Source organism: Sylvia atricapilla, chromosome 10 (genome assembly GCF_009819655.1).
Source record: "Sylvia atricapilla isolate bSylAtr1 chromosome 10, bSylAtr1.pri, whole genome shotgun sequence".
In the NCBI taxonomy this organism is placed as follows: domain Eukaryota; kingdom Metazoa; phylum Chordata; class Aves; order Passeriformes; family Sylviidae; genus Sylvia; species Sylvia atricapilla.
In genome coordinates, this window is record NC_089149.1 from 13,991,656 (window position 1) to 13,997,931 (window position 6,276).

A 6,276-nucleotide genomic window follows, 5' to 3' on the forward strand; every position below is an offset into this window, starting at 1 on the left:
CCCTCCCAGGGAGGAGGGAGCCTCACAGTGTCCCTTGGGACATAGCAGATGTCCCTTCCCAGAGGCACAGGCCCCTGGGCTGATAGAGGAAAAGCTTCCAAAGCTGTCCAGAAGTGTGGGTACGGGGATCTCTGTGGGGCCAACGGGGCCAGGACAACCAGGGAAGGTGGGAGCAGTGCCCCAGGGAGAGCCTGAGCACTGGCACGAGTGGGAATAGAGTGGGAACAGAGTGGGAATAGAGTGGGAATAGAGTGGGAATAGAGTGGGAGCAGAGTGGGAGCAGAGTGGGAGCAGAGTGGGAATAGAGTGGGAGCAGAGTGGGAATAGAGTGGGAATAGAGTGGGAGCAGAGTGGGAGCAGAATGGGAACAGAGTGGGAATAGAGTGGGAGCAGAGTGGGAATAGAGTGGGAATAGAGTGGGAGCAGAGTGGGAGCAGAGTGGGAGCAGAGTGGGAATAGAGTGGGAGCAGAGTGGGAATACAGTGGGAATAGAGTGGGAATACAGTTGGGAACAGGTTTTCCCCAGAGCTGTCCCTGTGACCCCACCAGGAAAGTTGGGTGGGGATTTTCTACAGGATCTTTCTCCTGCAGCATCTTGGGGAAGGAAGGGGCAGGTGGTGGCTCCTCCAAACAGAAAAGCCTTGGAAAGCCTCAGAAGTGCAGCTGGAGGAAGAATTATAAACAAACCAACAAACAAATAGGGAACAACCTTCTCCCTCATTAGCTCTGAGCACTATCTCAATATTTAGACAATATTTTCATCCCAGATTGGAAGGAAAACATGAAATTGCACCATTCTGTGAACAATTACCTTTCAAATCCCAAACTACATGGAAATCCTTTCTTTCAGAGGAGTTTGTCAGAGGCAAATCCACAGCCCTGCCAACACAGCTGTCAAAAACTTGTACCACAGTGCTTCAATTACCATATATTAACTAACACAGGGGTCTGTGTCAGTGAATGAACACTCTGTGCATATCACCACCAGGGCACCTGTTCCAAATGGACATTTTTGATTTTTCTGATGATCAAAGCTGTCATTTTATTTTATTTTATTTTATTTTATTTTATTTTATTTTATTTTATTTTATTTATTCCAAGGACGTGGGTTTGTTTTTTTCTTTGCAATATTAACAAAAGCTTCCTTGTAGTCACAACATTATTTCACAATCTATTTTTTTTAATCTCTAAACCACGATTGTACTAATAACCTAAATAACACCAAGTGTTTTAAAATACAGAAACAGAAGCCATGAATTGAGGCTTTCACTTGAGGTTACATTAATGGATGAAATCAAAGCAATAGATGCACTTACTGCTAAGCAATACTAATCAATTATTTATTCCCAAGCACATGTTTTTAAAGAGTAGTTTGTTATTTTCAGATTAGAAAGCACGCCAGGAATTTTTCAGTTCATCTTTTCCCTTGGTATTTTCTCCAGGTGGATGGTTAAATTCCAGTATGAATTTCTACATTAATAATAACACTGCAGCTCTGTGACTGGTGGGTTTTGTACATGCAAGGATCTATTCTGTCTTAGAGCATACAGATCTGGTGTTGGTAGATGTCTCTGAGGTGTTCAATAGCTCATGGTTTGTGACACAAATGTATGTTTTCAACACAAATTGTTGGTTTCTGTTCCATTAACCCTGTAACCTGCTGCAAACAGTAACTGCCCTGCTTGGAAACATGGAGGGTGTTTTAGCTGTAAATAAAAATATTCTCCTGTGGAACCTCACCAGCCTTATCTCCTGAACAACTCACTACCACAGCCCTCACACAATTCTCAAATTTGGCACCAAAGGGACAGCAACTGCACTTGACTTGTGCTGCCCAACAGTTCCCTTGGGATACTCCAGACAATTTGATGGATAATGCCATCTAGGTGATACCAGCTTAATGAAAAACATCCAGAAAAGGCCACACACACACCCCAGCACAAGCAAAACCACACAAATATCCCCAAATTTCAATTTACACATCCAAAGCGAGAGCAAAATTCTCCTTCTTGAAAAGGAGGTGCAGTTCCCATTTTTTCAAGGAGTGTACAGCTCTGTACTTCCTGAGATTTATGAGCAGCTTGTCATTTCATTTCAGCAGGTAGATTTGCTGTCTGCAATGGCTGTCATTAGCAGAGCTGACAATTTCATAACCATTTACCCAGATTTGTTTTAATCAAAGCACAGTAGCTGTGTAATTAGCAGTATCACAGGGTGTTCAGCAAGGAGTCAAGCCTTCCCTTATCTGTTTTTCAGCACCTTCAATAGATGAAAAATTACCTAGTGGCTGAAATTCGTCCCTGGCACTACTTTGCATCCTTTTTTTGTTTTGGTTTGTTTTGTTTTTTGTTTTGTGATAAGGAAAAGCTCTTTGGCTTTGAACGTGGGCATTTCACTGCATGCAGACCCAACCCCTAGGGAACCCATAGGATATCCCACAAGAGACTTTGCAGAGTTTCCAGATGCAAATCCAAGAACTGGGTTTCGAGTCAAGCAAAACTGATACCAGAAAGGAAATGAACATTAAACAGTTCCAAGCAGCCCCATTTCCTTTAGAGCTCTCCCTTCTTGGCATCAGGCAGCAGTAACAAAGGATGATTCCAGCACAACCATCACCCTCCCAGGGAGGAGGGAGCCTTGCAGTGTCCCTTGGGACACATCAGATGTCCTCACCCAGAGGCACAGACCCTCTGGGGCTGATTAGAGGAAAAGCTTTCAAGAACTCTTTCCTTGTGCCCGAGGAAAAGTCTCTTCAGACAATGGAGTTTTGAAAGGAAAAGTCTCTTCAGACAATGGAGTTTTGTGAGGAAAAGTCTCTTCAGACAACAGAGTTTTCTCACCACTCTAAAAGAGCCTCAGGCCCAAAGTCTGAAACTTCATTTTAGGCAAATCAGTTCTCAGTCACCCTCTGCCTCACCTTGAATTGACCATAAATACCAGCTTAGCTTTAAAAGGCCCAGAATAGAAGCAGAACAAGCACAAGTCCTACAGCAGAAGGAGAAGCACCTGCTGGAGCTGCAGGGAGCAAAATCCCAGGGAAATTTGGGGTTACTGCAAGAGGGGACAGCCAGCAGTCATTCTGGAGCGACCTTGCAGAGTTTCACACACACACACACACACACACACACGTTATTTTTACACAGCACAGTACCAGGGGAGAACTAAAGTCACTGTGATTAACATTCCCTGCAGTTGCTATAGTGACGGATTTTGCCTTCTACGTGGGTTGGATGGCTTTTTCTGCCCCTAAGCCTTAGGGAATATTGCCCCAAAAAAGTGGTGCTCCGGGGTCCCACCGCTGACAACTGCAATAACATCCAGCCCCCAGAAAATGGTTTTCTGTTTATTGGGTTTTCCCATAAAACTATATGCAAGTTTTTGATGAACAACTGACAGCAGAATGACAGCAGAACTTTAAGGAGCCCATAAAGGATCGTGCAACACTTTCATGATGTTTTGGCAACTCAAGCAGGGAGAATACACCAGAACATACCCCTTTTCCTGTTCCTGATTCCTTGATTTTCACTGAGCACCAGCAAGTCCTGCTGCTAGGGCCAGTTGAACTTGCAGACCATGAATGACTTTTGCAGAGCCCCTTTCACCCCTCCCCACAGGTTTTTTTTTTTTTTTTTTTGGGGGTTTTTTTTTTTTTTTTTTTTTTTTTTTTTGTTTTGTTTTGTTTTTTGTTTTTTGTTTTGGTTTTGTTTTGTTTTGTTTTGTTTTTTTCTTCAGGCCTCTCAGCACCTTTTCTTAGCAGGAGAGAGGAGGCAGCATCAAATCCTCCAGATCATCATTCACGTGCTTGCATGCAGTTTTACTTCAGAGTATGTTCCCAGTTCTGCTTTGCCAGAAGGCTTGATGGCAACACCCAGCGAAATGGGAATCCAACTCTTGCAAAAAGTGTAAATTATCAGTTGTGGTTTAAACATAAAAGGATGTTTCGGCAGCAGTGTTGGGACTGTCACTAAGATGACAGAGACTGAGAGCTTTTCGAGCTCCTTCCACCAGATTTTCCAATGAGAAGTGGAGCAGAGGGTGTCTTCCAGGCAGTTCTTAATTACAATAGTGCCATTAATTGTAACATTACAGTGTTTGCTCCTCAGCAGGGAGAAAGGCAGTTTCCAAGGAGGGAAAAAGGAGTGATGAGGCAATTTCAGGCCATCAAATTCATTTACTTAAAAGCTTCTTCTGCTTGGGAGAGAAGAACCACCCTGGGGAGCACTGGGGCCCTGGACCTGCCTGCACAGGGACACAGAGGGAAATCCATTGGAGTTAATTTAGGGGGGTGGGTTTAAAGTTAATTGTGTGATCTGCATTAAGTTGCTTTGATTCTGAGTTGGTGGTGCCTACTGTACTCTCAGATATAATTAATCTGAAGTACCTGATAGTAAAGCAACACTGTTTGAAATCCACATATCTGTTGGCCTGATATTTCTGGGTCTGAGAGATTTTAGCCTGCTGGCAGCTGCTAACTTTTTCCAAAGTAAAAATTTCTCCAAAAAGTTTCTTCTCAAAACAATCCTGGCAAACAACTCTCCTTTCTGAAAACAATCTTTCTCCAGGTGGTGTTTTGCTGTTTCTCTGGTTTAACCAATGGCATTAGAGAGGTTCCTATTCCCCAACCATGGTCAGTCTGCATGGGAACACCTTATAAAAGGTAGTAAGAATTAGACAATAAAGCCTTCTTTTTCTATGTTCTTTGTCTTCTGAAATATTTGGAGTCTTTCTTTCATGTCCTACAGTGACACAGGTCCACAGGAGGCTTTAACCAATATAAACAAATCTGGTGCTTTTTACATTTCTAAGGTCAACTTTAAATTTTCAGGTCAACTTTGCACATCCTCACGCAGCCAGAAGTGCTCCAAAGGGCAAGCACTTGGTTGTCAGCAGGTGCCACAGCCTGGCCCTGACTATCCACTCCTCAATCTGCAAGTTGCAGACACGTCCAAAGGCACAAAAAGCTCCTGCCATCCCTTCCCCGTGCTCCCCGTGAGCTGGACACCACTGCACTGATGTGGTTCAGTCACTCAGCAGAGGCAGGGCTGCAGCAGGAATGGAAGGATCTGGAAGGCAGGAATGTATCTGTAGGCAGGAATGGAAGGATCTGGAAACAGAAGGAAGGATCTCTGTGAGCAGAGAGCTCCTTCCCACAGCTCTGCCCTGGCCTGGGTACGTCCCACCCTGACACCATCCCGGGCTGGGAAGGAGTCTCCTGCCACAGAGATCCTTCCACATCCTTCCCACAGAGATCCTTCACATTAACACATCCATATAGATACAAGCCTTTATGTGAAATCTTTTGAGCAGTTCCCTCAGCATCAGTGTGTTCAGCCCAAGCTGAGAAGCTGCATTAAGCCTGCAGGATTCACCCTCTTTAGTGAGCTGTGCATTTGAGTATGGTCAGTGTGATACCCCTAGGTCACTGGGGTATCAGTGACCTACACACTGGAGATCCCCAGCCCACAAGAGTTTTTATGAGGCACTGATGCCTTAGGATTTTAGCTTTTATATTTCCCAGGCCCTGTACCACATGAGTGTGTAACTCTGAACCCGATATGAAGAGTTACTGTCTTCACATTTTGGTCAGACAGAACAATTCCTCTGGGCTTGGACACAAGGACACCCTCACAGCCTGAAAAGCATCAACAAAAGTGAGTTGGGGGGAGCAAACTGGGGGTAAACTACCTCATTACCTGAAGCTGTAATTGCAGCATTCACCCCTGAGATGTAAACGGACCAAACTCAGAATTGTCTGAAAAACCCGTGACCATGGTCCACCTTGGGTGTAACCTCTGGGAGGCTCTGAGTGCCCAAGGTGTGTCTGTGGAAGGCCTTTAATAAACACCCACTTTATTCTCTGAATCTTGTCTGGCCCCTGTTCCAGGGCACCAGCCCCAGCACTAACCTGCTGATGGGCACAGACAGGGAGATCTGGCTCACACCTGCAGCACTCTGAGCCTCTGCTGTAATCAAAGATGGAAACAAAGCTGAAGATGGAAACAAACCCAAGGACCTTACCAAGCTCACAGAAGGCCTTTTGCTACGTCCCAAAGGCAGCACATTTGCCATGCCCCGTTTGGTGCTGCCAACAGAGCAGATCTCTCATTGCCTGCAGTCCCTCAGCAGCCAGCCTCACACACCACAGACAGGTTTTCTTCAAATAACTCAAAGCCTGCTGCTCACACCTAATGGAGCCTTGCACAGCACCTCCCACAGAGGAGATTTAAAAGCCTGGAGTGCTTTTTGAAGGCAAAGATGCTGAAAAAAAGCTCCACT